The 21634-nt window shown below is 41.2% G+C and overlaps 1 long non-coding RNA gene across 4 annotated transcripts in view; it reads left to right on the top strand.

The window, feature by feature from the left end:
• Positions 1 to 6411: 6411 nt before the first annotated feature.
• LOC110361264 (uncharacterized) overlaps positions 6412 to 21634 on the top strand; it is a 167001-nt gene continuing 151778 nt past the window's right edge. For all 4 annotated transcript variants that reach the window (XR_010472426.1, XR_010472425.1, XR_010472422.1 and 1 more), the window contains exon 1: positions 6412 to 6819. This is a non-coding gene — a long non-coding RNA (uncharacterized LOC110361264). The remainder of the gene's footprint in view (positions 6820 to 21634) is intronic.

The raw sequence follows: 21634 nt of genomic DNA, 5'->3' as shown, positions 1-21634 counted from the left end.
GCACAAATCAACAGATTAAAAACCAAAATCATTACAGTTTTTCTAGGCTTCTGCCTGAGTCTCAACGATGATGTGCAAGATTTCAGATAATTCACCTGTGTGACAACTGCTCTGTTAAAATTGTCAACAGAAGGACGTGAAATGATAGCTTGGCCTTGATATCATAAAGCAGTAGATAGGGAAGATCAGAAGCTTCAGAATGAAAAGGTGTGCCAGATTGAAAAGCCAGGAGTAAACAGGAGCTTGAGGGAGCTGCAGGAGAGCAGAGAATGGTGTGATGGAAAGAAAAGTCTATATATTTTCCTAAGGACTTCCACTCTCATTTCCACAATCAGCATACACAGAGTTCAGGTGTGGAGGATCAGCAACTGTTGTGTAGCCTGAATAAAAAAATATGCCTGCAGAAATTGTCTTTACAAAGGAGGATGTTTTTATGCACACATGCATTAGTTGCTGTGTGTGCATATGCGATATATGTATGTAGATATTCAGGAACATTCGTTCAATATGGCAATTAATACCTTGGAAATTCATTAGCAAGATTTCACAACTGGAAAACAGATTAGCAACCTCTTTACCCCTTTTTTGAGGAAAGAACAAGCAACTATTCAGTATAATTCTGTTCATTCTCTTAAAATACTGTGACTTTTTGTGCAGCCTGTCAGACAAGGAGTAGGGAAAATAAACAGGTCCCTATCTTCACGTTTGTTGATTTATTTCCCCTGAGCCTTTTAAAAGCCAGAGTCTGATTTAGTAATTAGTGTTTGTACTTGCATATGTTGTGCAATTAGCTAAAACAGCAAATTAGGGAATAAGAAATAACCATTAATATAAAAAACACATTAATATAAAACATATATGCCAGATGAGAAATGGACATTGTTAAGTCATTCAAAAAGCATACTATGGTGTAATGATCTAGAATACTTCCAAATATGTATTGTAATTTCCTTTAAAATACAACTCCCTCTTAATAATGTGAGTCTTTATTAAAACTGTTTGTTAAACCTTGGCAAAGACACTATGTGACAGCATTGTTTTACAACAATTCCTTGTAGTTTCTAGAAAGCTAAGTGAGAACTGGAATAGTTTGTGTTTCTTAAAACAACTGCTGGTAAGCATATTAAAAAGCAAAAAGAGCAATTTTTTACAGAGAATATTCAATTGACCTGTAGAATTCATTACAGTCGTTGAGACTGGACTTTGTAGGGCCACACAACACCATATGGCAGAGAATATCTTTTTCTTAATGATGCAGAGATAAGACTGATGACACTTCCCCACTTTATAGGAAAGGGTTGCAATTGGCAAGGTATGGTATTAGGAAGAAAGTTACTCCACTGTAGTGCGAGAGGCCAGGAACTAGTTTTGAGAAAGAGTGGTGAGCTCTGATACAGAAAATCCATCTTCAGCTTCAAGGCACTTGAACCAGGCTTGAGTCCTAGATGCAGCCATTGCTTGTGGTATTGCCAAGAAAAAGTTCCTAACAGCTTGTGAATTTCTGCCTAAATATTTATTCACAAGGAAGAAAATGCTTTTGCAATGGGACATTGATTGGTATTGCAGTCTGAACCAATTACTGTCACCAAGAAAAAGCACAGGAAAATGCTTGTCATCTTCTTGGTTGCTCTTCTTGTCCCTGTTCTTCTTCAAGAGCTTTTTGGCTGGCCAGATGAGCAAATAATACTTTGGGAGGGCAGGACAGAAGCACATTTTCTAATGATGGCTGCAGAAGGGATGACAATCACTAGCAAGTATTCATTTTCTGTGGGAAACTCAACTTAAATGTCTTCTGAAGGAAGTTTAGGAGGCTATAAGGACAACCAAAGACCCTTTTCCCCTTTCCAGAGCCAGGCATGGCCCAAAACCATCTCAGGACACACAGCCATTGCTCCAGCTATACACTAATTTTCCAGCGTGTGAGCTGGAAAGCAGTCACCTGCTGGTTAGGTACTGACCCATCTGACAATGGGTACAAGCAGAGGAGTGCCCTGAAAGCCCAGGCACTGCTACACCAACAAGCACCAGCTCAGAGCTACTGTTGTGTCATTTTGTCTCACTGTTGTTCTGGTTTTGAATTAGAATTTATATAGGCAAGATAGACTGGAAACTAGATTTTGTTGAGGTTTAATCAAAGCTGAAAGCACTTAAAGCTAATATGTAAAGATGAAATCCTTTAAAAGCCAAAAATTGATGTCATGGGTATATCCAATCTACAAAAGCACCCCAATGTTTGAGAAAATGTATTATGAAACTGCGTGAAACTCTGGCTTCTTAGAAATGCCACAGGAAAGCCAAATAACCAGATTATTTTATCCATAGCAAATACACTTCTACTAAAATTACCCACAGAATCTACATTGGGTATCTTAGTGACATGCACTGGCTGCACTAACAGCACCACCTAATCACTCAAAGCACAGCAAGTAGAAAACAGCTCCAGATGGAACAAATAGGTCCCAGAGGATGACAATTGTTCACTAATTCTCCTGAAGGAGATCATTCCTGTTGATGCTCAAAACTTGTACCCTCAGTTTTGGCTGAAAATGACTTTTCAGCTAGGGCAAATCAGGCCGTGTGGGTGTCATGTGGGGCTTTTCTAATCCTGTTATGCTTATGGGTTTGATGCCTTTTTCTTTTTCCAAAGTAGTTTGCAGCTCAAGTCATGTGGAAGAGGTAAGAAATATTCTCATTATTTCAACATAACTGAATTTTATGATTGAAGTTTTTAATTACAGTAAGAAGTAGTTTATTATGAGGAAGATTATATCAAGTTATATGCACTTTGACTTGATTTCCTAGCATTAGCAGTGATTCTTTTGTTTGCTTTTCTTGTACCCCATTTGGTTTTCTCAATGTTAGTTTTGTTTACCTGCTCTTAGCATTAAAACCTGTGGCAGCTTTTTTATTAAGCTAATGCTGCAGATAGCAATGTATGTGAAACTTTTCAGCACTGCTCAGCAGCCTGCGGTGAAGGGAGCCCTTATTTTTTGTTGATTTGAGTGCACTTAATTATTGCATCTGACAAGGTTCTGAAGTTTTGTCAAAGTTTCCTTTGCCTTCTGATTTTGCTTGCTTCTGTTTTGACTTTAAGATGTCCCTGGATGTTTGTCATGGGAAATGAACTTGGCTGTTTGTTTTGCTTTAAGTGTCATTCAATACTCTGAAAAAAAAGAAGTGGAGTATGACAAATCTGTGTCAGTTTTTCTTTTTCCATCCATGAAATGGCTAGATACGTACATATCTTACTGTTCTGCTCATGCGGTACACTGTGTCCTGGATTTTTAATAGAACTTCTCTGTAGTTAGTTTAGGAGTCTGTGCCTGGGGTGGTTTTTACACTTATAAGTGAACTTTATTACTTTTGTAGAGCACTGAGAGTTTATAACCTGGCAAATGTCAGTAACAAGAGAAAAGCTGCGGTATACATAACAGCTAAGAAAACCTTTTCCAATTTGTCTCATCAGCATTTCTCTGCCCTTTGGTGGGAAACACTGTCACTTTGTGAAAAACAAAGCTGCAGAGTCTATAGCCTCTGAAAAACAAAGATAACAAGGAAAACTGTAGAGTTCATGCACACCAAGCAGCAGGTTATGAAGCTAAAATCTGGTCTTAATAAATGTTTTTCATAAGACCAAATAGTGCAAATTCCTGGGTTTAGCTGCCTCATACTCATTTTTGCTCTGAAGGCTTGATAGTCCTGGTGCAAAACTGGCACCTCTTTGCCGGAAACAAGACTGCTTTGCTGATTTATCACAGCTGAAGAGCTGACTCTTCATGGTCATTTCAGAAGAACAGCACAAGTCCCCAAACATCTGAGAGTAGATTTCTGTAGCCTCGTTGACATGTGTGTACAGTTCTGAATTGACCAGTCTGGGTAAAGCACATTAGCCGAATTACATGGTCCTCCTATAGGTATATCCAGGCGGTCTTCCTACCTGTGCACTGAGATACCAGCTGCACAAAATCTTTACTCAAATGTGCAAACTTCCCATGTTAGCAATTACCATGGCACAGTATACACACCCCAGGCATTTCCCTGCTAATTAACCAGCACCGTTATCAACATGTGCCTGTTCACCTTTGGCCACAGTTATTAGAGCTACGAGCTGCTTTATTTCAGAATTAACACAGGGAGGGTTCAGTTGCACTTTAAGGAGTCAGAAAACGTTTAATCTGGCAACAGGCAAGCTCACAAGTAAGCAGAGAAACAGCAGCCCAGGGTAAATCTACATTTCAGACCTGTCTACTGACACACACACTCACGGTAATGGCTCGTTTGGACAAGATGCTCCAGCCCCTTAAAAAGTTATCTGACTTACAAACATAAGTGGTCCATAAATGCTATAGTTTTTCACTGAGTGGCAAGGGGTTATATGGATGAAGAATTTGTTTTGGTTTCATACTGTCTGTTGACTACCACAGCACTACAGTATCCCTGATGCTTGCCAGGAGAAAAAAAACACAACAGATTTGAAGCAAACACGACTGCTACCTTTGAACTTCTTTAGCTGTCTAAGAAACGTTTTGCTTCTCAAATAATAATTATTTATTAGACTTCTTCTACATCTTTGACTAAAAATATGCAAGACATAAAGACATGAGGCAAACAATTTCTTAAGCAAATGGAGCCTCAGCTCTAGGTCCAGCGACCAGCTCATGGCATTTGCTATCTGATAACGCTTCCACAGCTCCACCGGCTCCACTGAAGTGCCTCCTTAGTTGTGCAAGTACAAGGAAGAGATTAATCCTCCCCTTCCTGGCCTCGCTGTGTATTTTATACACCTACAGCTGTAGGACATCTGTTGAGACAGAAGATTCTACATAAATAAGATGTTAATGTAAAAAATGTTATTTACATTACCTAAAATGAGAACTGTTAGGGAAATGTCCAAAAGGCTGTGTATCTTTCCTGTGATGGCTGGATAGAGGTTTCTAAACAAAAAGCAGCAGGCAGCCTAATGTTTTCACGGGGCCCTTTACATTTTTGTAAACCCTAAGAGTTCTGGGGGAAAAAAAAAAATCTTTTAAGGTTCCTTTTCCACAGCCCTTTATGGTCTTAATTGCTCTATTGTACTTTCCTTTCTTCTTATGGGTACTTTCCCCTGCTTATTGAAGCTTAAAAAATTGTTTGGGAGGGTCACATACGACTTCAGATGACCTTACATACCAGACAAAATCCACATGGAGAAGAGAAATACTTGTCCATCTTTGAAAGGCACCAGGGTTCAGCTTCCACTGTGAACCTTTACTTTTGCTTTTCTTTCTTCCAGACCCAGTTTGATGCCAACATCATCATGTTTAGTCTTTTTACTTGATCCCAGGTAGACTCTTGTTATGATCAGCAGCATGCCGTACATCCAGGGATTTGGGCCATACAACCCCATTTTCCAAAGCCACAGGTCACCTGAACAACTGTTTTAATAAGGTTATGCAGATCCCACTGCCAGCAAAAGGGTCACAGTCAATTTCCGAGCTACGGGATCATTAAAGGCAACAGCTCCTGAGTTTTCTCAGCCAGCACAGAGTTGTGAGGGTGAGAAAGTGCAAGCAGCTCTGTATGGCCACAGCTGCAGCTGCACAAAAGAGGCTCTTTTGCTGCAGAAAATCATACTCAATTTTCGGGGTCCCTCTTTCTTGATTATAATGATCTCGCATCTAGGCATGGGTGACATGCAAGGAGTTACCTATTGATAATAGTAACTTCTGTGACAGAGAAAACAGTCTCCAAATTTACCAGATTTCAGTGCTGAATCGACAAGTACAGTCAGCAGGGAAAAACATGCCATGTCAGCAGTATAAAAGGAACAAATCAAACCATCAAATTATTTGTGGTTGGATGTTTGTTTCGTGACTCTTTTGTCACTCAGCCGCCCTCTTCTTCTCCTCTTCATCATGGTTTTTTTTTTCCTGCAGAACTGCTTTGACACATTTTCCACTCTATACGTCACTGAAGATTGCTGTCCTGGGAGCAGCTGTGGTAGGACACATTCCTTCCTCTTTACTCCTGATTTCTGACACTATAGCAAGAGAACAGCCTTGACTTCAGAGTGTGACACGGTGCTCCTGGGGCTCACGGATCACCCCACTGCTCCCCGGCATCTCTTCTGGGGATGTAAACTAGCACTCCATACGTATTTGCTCACTACAGAATTAAAGCAAAATTAAAATATAAGAACAGGCAAAGCTGTGAGGTCTCCTCCTGGTGGGGTAAGATGTGAGGGTCTGCTGAGACCATGCTCTCTTGTGAGAATTTCTGGTTGCTCGTATATAGTGTTACTGTTTCCAAATTATGTTGATCCCAAATGTTTAAGTTCTTAAACTTCCATGAGGTATTCAGGTGTTTCACATTTTCCTTAACACTTTGAATCCAGCTACCAGTTACCTAGATCATCTGTGATGTTTTTGAACCTGTGCAGTTCTTTCTATGTTCACTGCCCACCTGGAGATGATTTAAACTGCCACTGATGAGTGCAGTACCTGTGTTCCCCAGCTGGCTTCCCAGAAGCTAATCAAGCAGAAGAGAACCAAACCTGGGTTTTGGAGTGGTTTTTTTTGTTGGTTGTTTTGCACAACCTGGGCATGTTCAGTGCACCTAGCAGACTGGAACCAGCAGTGCTCTTTGTGACAGTGCCCAGACCAGGACTGCTCAGAGCCATACCCAGTCTCAAAGGAGTGTAAGGGGCACCAGCTTGGTGTAAAGAGGCAGGCTTTATTGGCATGAGAACCACAGCACAGCAGAGACTTTGCTGCTGGATATAACCCGAGTGACCAGAGTGGAGCAAGAAGAGAAAGAGAGGAGAGGCAATGCTGCTGCACGGTAAGGCAGTGAAACTACTCGGTGGTCACAGACATGCACACACAGACTCCACAGCAATCTTGCTCAGTACAAGATCTTAAAACCATGTTCTTGCTCTGAATGAATGCTGCTGCTGGTTTGGCTCCTGGGCTAGGAGCTGATGCAGGCTGCTTCCCTCCTGCCTTGGCAATGGGCTGAGGGTAGTGCTTGTATGGGCATGTTTGGTCCCATACACCTTTGGTACAGGGTGAGTCTTCCAGGCAGGTGGCAGAAAGCTTATGAGCTCTAAAAGCAATTTCTCCGCAGCTTTGGATCTGATAGCAGATCACCCATACTTTGGACAGGTTTTTCTTTAAAATGCTACAAACAACAAATTAATTTCTCAGCAGTGTTTGAGAGTCACAATATATTTTAGTGTTTGTTGTCTACTTGCTGTGTGAAGTTAGGAGATACCTACTATCACGAAATCTAAACACACAGCGTTAAATTGTGTTGCTTTGAAAGAACCTCTAGCACTGTCCTCCTTTCCTTGCAATGAGTGACAGCAAACAAAGTGTATTACTTTTCACTTCGTGTTTATCAGATGTTATAAAAAGATCTCTGTGAAATACTGCACTCCAGGTTTGTGTGTGTAAGAAAACAGACGTGTGCAAAACGGACAGATGAGAACTTTTGTTTTTAAAATATCAGATGCCATTGCTTTTTACCTTAAGGAAACTCTGATGATTCCACAAACCAGTTCCTCCAGTCCCAGCTTGTACCTAGGTCTACCTCTCTGGGATGTGGTGCAGTGTCTGGGAATCAGGCAGCACGCAGCTCTTTGCAGTGTGCTGCAGCTCTGACCCACATCACACACCCACGCTTCTGGGAAAAGAAATCAGAGATGTGTGCACAGAACAGTGGTTTAAACCCAAATATAGGAGCCAAGAGGCCCTACTGAGGATAAGAGCATCCACAAGGAATCATAGGCTGAAATGGAAGCGCATGAGAAGTGATACTGGGTTCAGTGGTAGAATGCAGCTCAAAATATCAAAACTTTCCTTTCTTCAAGCTATGCACAAAAATACTGCGGTAGCCTTCATTAACATATCTAATGAGTTAACTTTTCCCTGGGCCAGTGTGATTTGGGGTCAAGAATCAAGAACAAAGAGAAAAGTATACATAGGATATGTTTTACACCATTATGCTCTGGTCACACCACTAACCAAAAATGCTGAAATAGCTAAGTAAATGAATTCATCTGATGCAGAACCGCATGAAAGGCTGTCTTAAGGAGCTCCCCACTCCAGGCTTGCCGCACTGTTTTTTACCCCAAGGACACCAGCTGTGGTTTATCCTCTCCTCCCCTCCTTTCCCCACTTAAAAAGTGCTACATTCTTGCTGAAATCTCCATTCTCAAAGCAAAGGGAGTTGTGAGTTAGCACTTAAAATTACCAAATCTGTACCTCATCTCAATAATGAATCAGGAGAAGGCACCACTCTTTGCCAGAGCAAACGTTACCTATAAGAATTAAGGCTCTAGCGGCCCTATGAAAACAACCTTCTGGTTTCCCTTTGAATAAAGGATTATCCTCCAACCTCTGCATTCCTAATCCCGCATGTAAGCAGTGATATGTGGGCAGCATTTAGACCCATTTCCTAGTTCCATAGTCTGCAAAGAACTTGGGTAATTGATCTGCATTTTGTTGTTCAGTCTTCCTGGCTTTGGATAACTTTTTCCACTCGTTTATACTGCATTTCTTTTAGCATTTTATGTGATCTCTACATGGCTGATCAATTATAGCTGGAAGCTGTACACTCGTAGGAAAAGCTCCAGAGAAAATGTAGCAGTTAGAAAAGTGCTGATGGAGGTACACCCAAACAGAAATTTAACCCTCTGTCATCCGCAGTAGATCATGATGGTGGTCAGCATTGCTTGACCAAGCAATGAGGAAAAGCTGCATTGTGAAGGGACCCTGTTGCTCTTTGTGATCATTCTCTGCTCCCCTTATTGCTGATTAAAGGCAGATTTATTTGGCTTCATTGATGCCAACTGTCATTAGAGATGCATGGCAATATGTGGATTTCATGAGAGCTTTATCATTTCTAGAGGACTGATACCACAAGTGTTTCTTTGCCCGCTTCTGTCGTGACACCTATGGCTTTGGGAAGAAATCTCCTACATATTTTGGGAATAATACTAGACATAATAACATCCATTCAGCGTTTCATGTCTTGCAGTACAATTATATGCTGCTCTGGTGTGTAGGTTCAATGCTGTTAATCACAAATTCGTCCACATTGCGGTTTTGATAGTTTTATCTGAGAGAGCTGTTATATTCAGCTAATGAAACCTGTTCCTTTCTTGGAAGGATAGTTCTTTAAATAGCAGATAATGAGGGATCATCAAAAAAGCACCTGCTCAGGTTTGATTGCCTGTCCTGCTGTGCAGAAAGCAGCGGTGCTGTGCTGGCCTCTTCCATGGCAGCCCGGCGTGAGCAGCCATGCCAGGCCTCGGCTCCTGAGCAAGCCCAGGACCCACCTGCTCTCAAAACAGTGACTTCAGCCTGTCAGTTTTATACTTGTTAAAGTCAATCTCAATTTACCTTTATTTGTCAGAGTGCATGACTACAAGGAGGTAGTGATTGCTACCTTTTGGGCTGTTGAATCAGCCCCACGCCAGCTCTGTGCTCTGCCCATTTGGCCCCTACATAGCATTACATAAAGCAGAGCCCTTCTGTGTCTTACAACTTACACAGTTCCTTGTGTAAACTTTTTCTACAAAAACAAAAAGCTAAGCCAGCATCTAGTGATTCCAAAATATGGAGTAATCAGGACCTAATTACTTTTCCTTTGGTTTCATAATAACAGGAAGCATATTAGAGTGTTGTCAAAGTGGCTTATTTCTATAAATGCTGTTGGAAGAGTCTGCTGGCATTTATATTGTGAATGAGTTCATTGAAATAAAGACAGACTTGATATGGATTAACTAGGAGCAAAGTTTGACCTTAGAATAGCAAAAAAATAGCAATATTATTCTTGCTATCTGCACATTGTCTTTACAAGAGAACTCGTCTTTGTGTTACTGGGTGGGGTTTTTTTTTTGGAGGCGAAGGGTTGTTTTTAATAAAGATAAAAAGACCCTGAAAAAATAAATAAACTTGCTGGGATTAGGTGGGGGGAGGACTGCCCTCAGTAAACCATTGTGTTTCCAAAGCTTTACTCCTTCAACAGCCTGGCTCCAGAGTCATGACTGTGTATGTTTATTATTGTATTATCATTGTATATATTGACAGTCAGACTAGTAAAACTCCACTAGCATGATTCCACAAAATGTTGATGAGAGAAAACAGTAATGAACAATCCAAAACAGTACTTGCTCAAGTTATTTTTGTCTGTCATGGAACTAGCAAACTACAGTGAGTTTGTTCATATGGCCTATTTCTTTACCCTTTTCCCCTCTCTGTTTTGCGAATTTTCTCCTCTCCTGTCTGCTTATTTTTTTACCCATGTGGCATATGTTGGCATCACACCAGGCCACAGAATATTTGGTTGCATTTTTCAGGAGGGAGGGAGATAATCGGGCTAAAACCTCATCCCAAATCCACCAGCAAGCTTGGTAACAGTTTGAGCTGGTAGCAAGGATGAGAACAGAAACTTGAGAGCAATTGCTTTCAAATTCCTGGTACTAAATTATAGCCAGGCCACCTCTGAGACTACATAAAATAACATCCTAAGTTGAATCATCTACTATAGCTTCAACACAATGTCTGAATGGCCTGTCAGCCTTCAGAAAGGTAAGGCAAAACACCCATTTGGCTCTGGGTTGTTGTTGCATCACTCAGCTAGAAATGTCTCCTCTATCTCCCAACCATTCCTTCCTCATGGCTTTCTAGACTAGTGAGCTTTTTTTTTCTCTCTTTTTTATCTTTTTTTTTTTTTTTTTTTTTTTTTTTTGTCCTTTTGTTTTCCTTCTTGAGTAATTACACTCAGATTTTGGGCTGGTCAGAGCTTTAAATTTCTATAGTCTTGAAATGCAAACAAGGGTTAAAAAAAAATCCCTTTCAAAGGTAGAAATTCATATTAGCACAGAGCAAAGGGAACAGTCTAGCACCTACCTGGCCATCAGTGCTTTAGAAAATGGTTTTGCAGGTGAATGGGGCAATGAATGGTGTGATGTGGCATTGACTGCTGGATGTCCCCCAGCTGATAGCACTGATTGCTTAATGTTCTCTAGCTTAGCTACATCTGGTACAGCCCAGGTGTGGTTGGCCAAGGGTGCAGAACCAGCCGGTTGCCCTCAGCAATAAAGAGACGAAAGAGCAGCAGTGCTAGTTTGTAAAATCCACCTCCGGCTTGTAGCCTCATAAGGAAAAATATGCCTTAATAGAAGGCAGTAATTGGCAGAAAATAAGGGAGAAGGAGAACTCAGCCTGAGTCTCTGTTCTCATTAGTTTTGAATTAGTGGAACTCCATTGGCTTCATGGGAGTTATTTCTGATTTACAGTGAGATAGCTGAGATCAGAATCAGATGCAAAATATATTGAAACCCATTGTGTGACAGTCCTGCAAAAATGTCCCAGATAATACTTTATTGTGCTGGGCTGCCAAGAGGCCTGAGCCCAGCAGGGCACCATCCTGCGCCCTGGTACCCTACCTGCAAAAGAGAAACAAAGGGCAACAAGGTTTTGTCGCCAGCCCCACATCATGTGAAACTCCGCTGTTGTGTTGACTATCACCATCCAGCATGTAATGCCTTTTTTACAGAGGTAAGGAAAATCTATTGGTAGAATCAATCTCAGCTTCAAGAGGTTGCCTCTCCACAAGTAAAAGGCTCATTCTGTTAAATACAGTTTGCTGATAAATAGTTTATGGTAGTGCTGAAGGCTGGCATCGCCATGATTATTTATACTGTGTTATAGTGTATCTGCTATGGACAAACTGCACTGCCAGTCCTTCAAGCGTTATTTCTCAAAATGGAATGTTCACTCAGCAGCCGAGCTTGTTTTTGCAATTAATAACACTTAATTTGACAGAGGCTTAGTTTCTCCCTACAACTTTACTTTCAATACTATTTACACTGCAGAGATTCATTGGCTTCTCTCAGTCAGTACCAGTAAAATACAACCTAACATGAGTGAGGTTTGCTGTTCCTTGACCTTTTTTCTAATGCTTCAGTTACAGTGATTGCATTTTAATCGGGGAGGAAACCAGCAGAGTCTGGAGGAGGCAGCAGAACTGAAACCTGAGATAGTCAGTGTGTTACTGCAAGCCAGGTACACTGTGTGCTCCATGGTGGCTCCAAAAGCTATCTGCTCTCTGCTGACAGCTCAGTTTTCATAGTGTGGGCTTTGCTCAGGTTTACATCTGCACTTCTGTAGTTATGAGTAGCTCAGGCTGTGCTATCTCAGATATGTACTGAGATAACCAGGAGCAGAATCTGATTTGCAAATTAAACTTAACACTGAAATCAAAATAATGACTCAAAAATGGAGGCATTAACATCCTTCAAAAGCCTCTACAATGCTATGAGTAAAATTTGGGCTGTTCTGCTTCTGTGCTCATTCAAAATCATGAGAAGAAATGAGCCAATTTGAAGGAAACAAGTTATACTTTTTTTTTTTTTTTAACAGAACAGCAGAAGTTATTATTTTGTTTTGCAGATCTGCTTTTAATAAGCAGGTTAACCTGTTATAAAAACAAATACTTGTACATTTACGTGTCCATATGTACATTTTGTACAGGCATGGGCTTACTTCTTGACCATTTGCAGCAATTTCAGGTTCCAGCAAGATAGCATTACTGAAATACAGCAAGAAAAACTGTGTCTCAGTAAGGCCCAAAGCTGTTGGACCTTTCCAAGCAGAAGGTCCTAAAAGTACCAGAAATCCTTCACGAAAACGTATTCCAAAAGTTACCTTTTAAGGAAGTTTATGATGATTCAGATAAGACTGGAAAGAATTTCCCCAACTTTAAAGCACTTACCCATTTCTATAAACAAGCTTAACACCTAAACTTTTGATAAATTACTCAAGGGTTTACTGACTGCACACTGCAGTGTATTTAGACACAGTGTAGATGTATTCTGTAGTTAGGGTCTGGTAAAGGCAGAGAGGAGAAATTAAGATGTGCTGAAGTGATTTCATGACCTGAACCATATTCATTTCGGTGTACACTGTTGTATTTCTACCACAGTATCTAACCACATGGCTATGATTCAGCTGGGAAAATAGAGGGTCTGTTTGCAGTGACATTTTGGGTAGCCTTAAAGCTGTCTTCCCCCAGCCTCAGCTGTGTGAGCTCATTCACAGCCTGCCTCGGCATTTGGGCTACAGCTGCTCACCGTATGCGTCCCAACCCTCAAGCGGATACACTTTTTCACTTAGTCCTGCTTCTCTTTCTGGCCTTGTCTTTGTCGATCAAAATTAGAGACATGAAACATAATATAATGACATTATAGCCTAAGAAGAATGAAAAAGGTAGGAAATCAAGGCTTGGTCTGATTATTCCTGGCAGAGGGGCTCTGGTTTTGGGGGGTTACAAATGGACTGGGACAATAGTGCCTTATGTCTTCAATATTGCTACCCTTTCAGGCTGGGGGAAAAAACTGCTCAGACTGAAGGATTTTTAGTGAGCTGATGAGTGTGAGGTTGTGGATGATCTTGAAATTGATGCTTAATTTCAGTTCAGATTTAGGAGGTGGGAGGGTTGTAATTAATCCATCTGAAGGCAGTGAAACTTTTAATCGGGGCCATGTGGATATGGTGTGATCACAAATCATGGCAGTACCATCCCTGCACCCAGGCACCTGAGTGGTACTTGACCGACTCTGGCTGCGAAGTCAAAGCACTGAGCGACCGCTTTACCTGGCTCGTGGCTTCAAATGGTCGCATTCTGCTGGGCTGACCCACAAACAGCTGCAGGATTGCATCCTTCTGCTCAGGGCAGCTTAGGTGCTTTCCTAAGCTTGTGTGGCAAATAAACTTTCAGCTAGGCACTCTTCTGAGGGAGAAAAATAAATCTAGGTGCTTTTCAAAGGATGGCCCAAACATTAACATCCATTCAGCTGCTTCTGTAGAAGGAGCTTTAAAGCAAGCAGGCAAGGGAGGAAAAGAGACAAAAACTGTCAACAGTCCAAATGCTCCTAAGGCTTATGCAATGTGTATAGTGTTAATTGCCTTTCTTGCTTCCAAGCTCGCTCATCATCTTCATTTGAGGTTTTCCACAGATCAGTGTAAAACAGTGTTCTGTAAATCTCAAGCCTAACAAAAATAATCCTTTATTGTTTAGCAGTTAATTATGGGTCACCACTTCAATTCTAAACAGAAAAAAAAGACTGTAGCCTGTGAGGGAAAACAGAAGCACATCCTACATCAAATTTAGTAAGAGTCACTAAAGTGCATAGGTAGATCTAGGCACATATTTTTCTTATAATTAAAAGTCAGTTTGGTAATCATTGGACGAAGGGGTCTGTGCATGTCAGCTTCAAAATGGGCTGAGATCACAAAGAAGATTACTTACAAACTCAGATTAGCTGTGTCCTTCTGCCCTGAAGACAAGGCACTGTGGCAATACAGACCAAAATAAAAGATGCTTCACTCATGGGAGATATTTAATAAGTACCTAATTCATAATGTAAAAATGTATTAAAAACATTTTTAAATTCAATGCATGATTCCAGAAACTGAGTTGCTGCTGGATGTTTTGAACACCTGGCAATTTGGAAAAGTATGTGGCAAATTATTTCTTGCTGTGACTTCAGCAACCTATTGATTTCAGCAAAACCAGGCTGGATTATGCTACGTGTGTATATAAATATATGGGACCTCCTCAAGCCATGAGATAGGCTACCATGCTCTTTTTGAGCATGTACAGCTCTGTTTTAAAACAGTTAGTTTCTTTTACCACTTCTTTTTTTATGGCAAACAAATTTAATGTGAAAATTGCTCAAAGACATTAAATATGGACCTCCACACTGTCACTTCAACAGACACTTTGGTAACAACACAGCCATGATCTGATGTTACTTGAATGTTACTTGTTCTTTTTTGTACTCTGATCTAATTCTTGTTTCTCCCTAATGTTCAAATAATGTTGGTCTAATTAAAATCAGGCAAATATTTCATGTCATGTGTAATAGGTAATATAAAGTACATATGCAATGATTTAACTAAACATCTAAGCTTTGGATAAAGAGAAGTTTTCATCTGGAATTAACTTCCTAGTAGACATAGTCCAGTGACTGTTGCCAGTCCTGTCGGAGCTCTCCGATAGATGTTGCACTGCCCTTTCTATAGGAATTATTCAAGTACAGCAATCTCCAGACTTTTTTTTTTTTTTGATAGCTTTCATTTGCATGGGAAAATTATGCTCAATGATAACAGAAGAAGATAGAAAACCAGCAAATTTTGGTGATAATTCTGTGAGAGCGTCTCAGTCTAATCTCCATTTGGGTATGCTAGTTGGATTAGTATGAAACAGTAGCAAATTAGGTCTCTGGCCTCACAAAGACAAACACAAATATTTAACCTGGCAAAGGATTTTTAAGTAACAAACCCCAAAAAGTCTAAGAGAAAATGGGCCTTTAAATATTTTTAAACTGATAAAATATTCGTGCACCAGGCTTCAGCCACCGTTCAAGAACAGCACAGAGGAATTCTCCCCAGCCAGGAATATCTATTCAGAAACAGACATGTAAGTCGTTTAGTCCCTTATGAATGTTGAGAAAGAGCCCTCTCTTTTTTGTTTGTTATTTTCTTTTTTTCAGAATTAGAGAGATGGAAATTAAATGCAGGTAATTTTTGTAGCTCTGTCTGTGTCCAGTGTCTCCAGGTTTTAAAACACTGTAATGAGAGAAGATGGCTAAGTCAGTTCACTGAAGGAACAGGTAAAGGGAGAGCTATTTTGTTGCTGAAAGAACAGTACTAATATTTCTATTACCTCCAAGGTTTAAGACTCTCTAAATTGCAGCATAAAGCTATAAATTCATTCTCCTTGTTTTTCAAAATTATGTATCGATGGTGTTTTTCCTATTCTGTTTTAAAGTAGCTATTTGCTGCTATTTTAATTTTTCTTGCCTTATTAAGCAGAATATTCTACAGACTAACACAGCAACATTTTAAAAACTTACAATAGAAAATACATAAACACACGCATGTATTGGCAAGTTATAACAAATATGTGAAACTCATTTCCAGAAGTTATTACTGATAAAAAGAATCTGACAGAAACTGAGAAAGTTTAGGCATTTATGTAAAATCACATCTTATTATTCAGGATTAAAAAGTAGTGTAAGAATAAAAAAAAAAACAAAAAATAACAGAAGTCCTCATGTTTTGTAGCATAAGCCAACCATTAATTCACAGTGCTTTCCCTGGAGACCTTTTTTTCCACTTGTATTCTCCTTTTAGGCATCTCCCACTGGCTGTTATCTGAGAGAAACGATAAAGTAGATCACTGCTCTGAATCAGTATGGAAATTTCTATTTAAGATGTTTCTCCCACTCTCCTTTCTCCTGACTTGGATGAGAGTGGGGGAGCCTATATGAGGAATCAGTACTAGCAAAAGTTCCCAGAGTCCAGTCCCCTTCACTACAATTCCCTAAGGCATTGTTTTTTATATCAGGAATTGAAAAACACTAGTTTAGTGTCAGGGAGAAATAATTATTTCCTTAGATTCTTTTTTTTAGGGGGAGAGCATATTTTAAAAATTTAGGTAGCTGATAAAAAAAAATCTCTACTGTGAAGTAAAAACTTTAGCTTTTCTTAATTGGGATAGTTCACATAGTGTTTGTCAGTTTCAAAGAGAATTAACTGTGATTTTCTTTGACTACACGTATTGTTTTCCCCTAAACCAGCGGTCTGTACGTGGACTCTGTTCTTGGTCACCTTCCATTCCTGCTCTGCTGGCTGGAGAGGGATGTGAGTCAGACGGTGCAGCACCTTGACAAAAAGCCCTCCAGCACCCCTGGCAGAAGGAGGACAGCCCCCCTGCAGCCCTCACCACACCAAGGGCCTCCAGTCAGCAGTTATAACTTGTTCTCCTAAGATATGGGTGCTCCTTCACTTCCAGCAGCTCTGGTCATGGCCAGTGTGACAGCCTGAAGCAGAGCCCTTGAGGCAATGCTGATTTCCATGAACCAAGTCTCCTCCTGTCAAGTTCATCATCCACATCCCCTAGAGCACTTGTACCAGCACAGCAAAGGGATGACCGGGTGGAAACAAGTGGTGGGGACTTTGCTGTGAACTGCATGAGCCCTCCAATAGCTTTAGGCTAAACACATGCCAAAGCAGCAGAGAAATATAGTCACCAAGAGCCCAGTTCTGTAAAGGCAAACATCTCTTTTTATTAAAAACTATGGACTTTTAACCCACCCTGAACTGAGTTTTGGAACTTTCATTTGGCTTGCAGGGACTGTAAATTGCATGGCTTTGTATTTATCCAGATCTCCAGTCCTTAATTCCCAATATACCAGAAATTATGTTTACAGACATGACCAGTCACTTTAGTCCTAATAAGACACAATGAGGTTTTTTTTCTTATGGCCAGTCAAGAATTGCCATTTTAGCTCATCTCTCCCTATCTCCTCAGCCTGTGCCTCTCACACACCCACCCCCATCTGGTTGCTAATTGCACCTTCGTTGAATTTTTGTTCATTTTTACCTCGATTAATTGTACCTGCATTGAATTGGAGCAAGAACCTGTGTGACCAGGGAGCTCAGCAGTGAGAGCATTTTCCCATGAGGAGAGAATCAGTGAATCCAAGGCCTACTGCAATGAATGTTGAATAGTAAGAAAAAAAAATATATAAAAAAAATCCATGGAGTAAGTGATCAAAACCTAGATCTGCCCTCCAGGCTGGCACTTGCTTTACAGAGCTGCACTCCATCCTCTGGTTGCTTAGTTAGTTCCATGTGAAGTGGAAGGGACTTCTTCTATTCCAAATTCCAATGGATCGGTGCCAAAGCACTGCTGTCAGATAAACTCTTGGCACTAAGCTTAGAGGGCTTTGTGAAGAGTATTGCAATGTACGGTTTGTGGTGGCCAGTGACATACACGTTCAGTTGACTCCTGAAAATCTGTCATCGATTGCACCATTGCTTCTGGCTGTGAACGATCAGATTTGAAGGGCTGGATGGGAACTTCCAGTCCAATGTTACCAAATTCACAGGTTCCAGGAAACAAGAAGGGTAAATTTATCGAAGTGTTCCATATGCTAGATGGAAGATTCTTGGTTAATGGGGGAAAAGGGAAAGTGGGCACAGCTACCTTATTTCTCTGAAAGGAAAAAAATACCCTCCTTGGCTTTATTCACCCTTTTAAAAGCCAGCCCAAGCCTGTGAGTTATAACAGGATGGAGGTATCTTTGTGACTTAATTAATAAAGGATTTAGAGTCCTGGACAGACATCAGGATGCTCAAGTGTTGGTATGTGGCATGGCCAGATTTAAAACCAGTCTGTGCAGTTAGGTGTAGACAGAGACTAATTCTGCTGCTGACACTTCCAGCTAGCTGGACCCCTGCCACCTCCTGCCCAGACAGCACAGAGTGGTGTGCCTAAGTAAATGTCAGAGAAGGAAACATGTTACCCCAGGCACAGCATTCATGTCTGGCTCCTAAAATCAGAACTGGTCACATGGAGCAAGTGAGGAGCTCAGGCAGAGCAAGGCTGGGTTTGCATGCACAGAGGCAGTGCCTCTCAGCATGGGGGCTCTCCCACTCTCCCAACCCCTGCACGGACATAGCCTCCTGCCAGGGGCTCCTGGGGGTCCCGAGAGACACGTGGCCTTAGCTGTTTAGCTGATGGCCACTTGCAAAACTCCACAAGGTCTGCATGTACCGTGGAGATATTGACACAGCAAAGGAATAGCGTTGTGTAAGCACCAGGCAGGGAGTTTCTGAGAGCAGAGTTCTGGGATCAGCACCAATGAGGTACCTGTGCAGGACATTTTCTAAACATATATAAAACAGATATTAGAGCAAGGTAGTTGCTACATGCAGTTGAAGAGAGTTTTGTCATTTTGAGGCCTTGCTGCTAAGTAGAGCAGCGTAAACACCAAATGGCGGCTTGCATCCAGTTTCAGTGCTGTCTGGGTATGCATGGCTTGTCTAAGCAAGTGGTGGGCCAAATACCTCTACAAGCAGGATCTGGCAGGGGCAGGGTTAAAACATTAGCCCTTCCTAGGGAAAGTCCCTTTGCAGCAACTATCTGTTGCAGGAAGGGGAGCCACCTGCAGCCCTTCCAGTGGGAGGTGTTGTTGATGAAGAGCAATGTGTGTGAGAAACCCACACCACTGTGGAGATTATAAAGCTGTGCCAGAAGGATCTTGGAAGAAGGAAGCTCATGCCTGGGCTTTTGTAAGGAATCATAAGATTAAGCATTATTATTATTATTATTATTGATGTTGTTACTACTTCTTCTGTTTTTCCCTACATTAGGAATTTTCTTGAATTCCAGTGTTGGTTTTCTCCTCATTCCTTTACCTCCTTTCAGAATTCCTTTTTGTGTTTTGTAACAGTTTAATAGAAGAAAGGATTTTACCTTTGTAATTTGGACAAGGGAATATTTGAAAGGGAGCATATCTCTGTAGGCGTGCATGGTACTTGACTTAAGCTGAGCTTGTTTTTAATTTTAGTTACTAAGGTTAGTGTGTCTTTATCAATCCAAACATAAGAGCTGGTAAGGCACTGCACTTAAATAAATTGCTAGGGTAGTAGTTTACAAGCATACATCTTGCTCTCTGTTTCTTTCTGACAGCTGTAAATAACAGATTACCTACTTCAAATTCAATAAGTGTTTAAAAATCAAGCAGATTTTATGTCTGACTCTGCATATTGCAGTTCATCTCATTTTATATCTTTATACTGAATCTAATTACTGACTTTGATTAGAATGAAGCATTTCAGTTCTCTGGAACTGTAGCTGTTGTTCAGAATTGTAGATGAGAGCCATACCTGTCTAACTTTCCTGTAGCAGCCAGTTTTAGCATCTGAACTATTCCTGTTCGATCCCAGCCCCATTTCTCCCTGCAGAGAGAGGGGGAAAAGGGCCATCCCTATGTGACTCATGGGCAGCTTCTCTCTTATATCTGCTAGTTGCATTGAGAGAGTTAGATGCATCAGTCAGACGCTTGTTTCAAAGTCAGTACCTTGAAGCATGTCTGAGGATAAAGTATGGAGGCAGACGTGTACCAGGCTTGCTTTGGCTACTGTAGTAGCAGTATTACCAGCTGTATCTAATCTGCTGTTAAAGACTATTGTAGTTGCCAACACTGTTATTCCCTAACTGGGAGGTAACTAAACCATCCAAATGCTGTTTGGGTAGACAAAGTAGTAAGAAACTAAACCCCAGAAAATGTTTGGCTGCCTCTCCTATTACAAATGGTTTTGCCAGTCTAAGATAGAGGACTTCCTTAAAGAAGTGAACGAAGCATTTACTGATGCTGGTTAGTTTCTGAAAAGACTTAAAAATGTGTTTATACATGGCCTGATGGTGATATCATTTTGTGTGATGTCTGGGAAGAATTAAGCTTTCTTTAATTTGCTCATTCAGACATTAAGCTCTGAGAGGTGAACAGAGAAGGCATCATGCTGCCTCATCACATCAGTCAGAAAACTCACAGATGAAGCACAAGGCCACGTAGTGTAGATTCAACAGGAACAGCTGGCTTTGAACCAGAGCTAAACCTTATTTGTGTCTCTCATTTCAGGCAGGAGCCTTGGAGCAAACTTTTGTAACGTGCCTGCTGAGCTGAGCAAGGGATCAGAAAGCCACGCTCCGCAGTGCCTGGTGTGCTGCTGTCTGCCTGCCTCCCTCCCTCCCCTAATCCACCAGGCTGCTGGGGAAAAGGCTTTTAAAACCAGTGCTTTACAGTGGGACAGCTGTTCTTGCCCAGGAGATGGTGGCTGAGCTGGCAAAGCAGCTTGCTGGTGAGCAGGAGGGTCCCTGGGGTGAGCGAGGTTTGTGCCTCCTGCCCAGACCTTCCTGCAGTGCTCCCGGGGAGAGCAACAGCCGAGGTGAGAGGCCATGGGGCAGGCAGCTTGCAGAGATAACAATATTATTTCTTAGAGCAGGCACAAAAATTTGGGAGAGCCTTAAGGAGAAAGAGGATAGGTTTTACCCATGAGAGTGCAGGCAGATGCAAGAAAGGCTTAGCTCAGTACCAGGTCAGAGTGTGGCATTGTTTTCTGCCAAGAGCCAAATGCACCACTCAGCGCTACAAGGCACAGACCCATGCAGAAAGTGCTGGGAGACAGAGGTCACAGCATTGGTGAGACCAAACCCAGGAGACCCAGGGAGGAATGAGAATTTATGGATATGTTAGACTACAAAATGGAGTCTGATGGTGAGATTTTAAAATTGGCTTGCTAGAAAAACTTCGTTTCTATACAGAGGCTGGGGGAAATTAGATGGTTCTGGTTTGCTCAGAAGGTAGACTTAATGTTTCAACATTCAAACTATCAAACCAATATTAAATCCTAGTCAATACCGATGGAATAGATTACTAATGAACAGAAACTGGAGAAGTTTAAGAAACTGCTAGAGATCAGCAAGTACTATCTCCTTTGAACACAAATGGATGTTGTCCCAAACACCTGCAGAACTCCAGGCCATTTGCTGTGGTTAAAACTGAAGATGCTTCTCCTACAAACCTAATCCCAAAGAATATGTCACTGCTGTGGTATACAAGGGGAAATGTTTTTCCCACACTGTTGGAGTCAGAAGCTAATAGTTATTCTGTAAAGTAGAATCTGCTTTCTATATCTTAGTTCAGGTTTACTTGGTGTCTGTATTACATTGATCACCTTTCTAAACTCTAGCACTAAAACTGGGCTGGAAATGCAAATCACTCTGTTAT

Source organism: Columba livia, chromosome 4, assembly GCF_036013475.1.
Source record: "Columba livia isolate bColLiv1 breed racing homer chromosome 4, bColLiv1.pat.W.v2, whole genome shotgun sequence".
Classification (NCBI taxonomy): domain Eukaryota; kingdom Metazoa; phylum Chordata; class Aves; order Columbiformes; family Columbidae; genus Columba; species Columba livia.
Note: the sequence above shows the minus strand (reverse complement) of the source record. Positions and strands in the feature narration are given on the sequence as shown.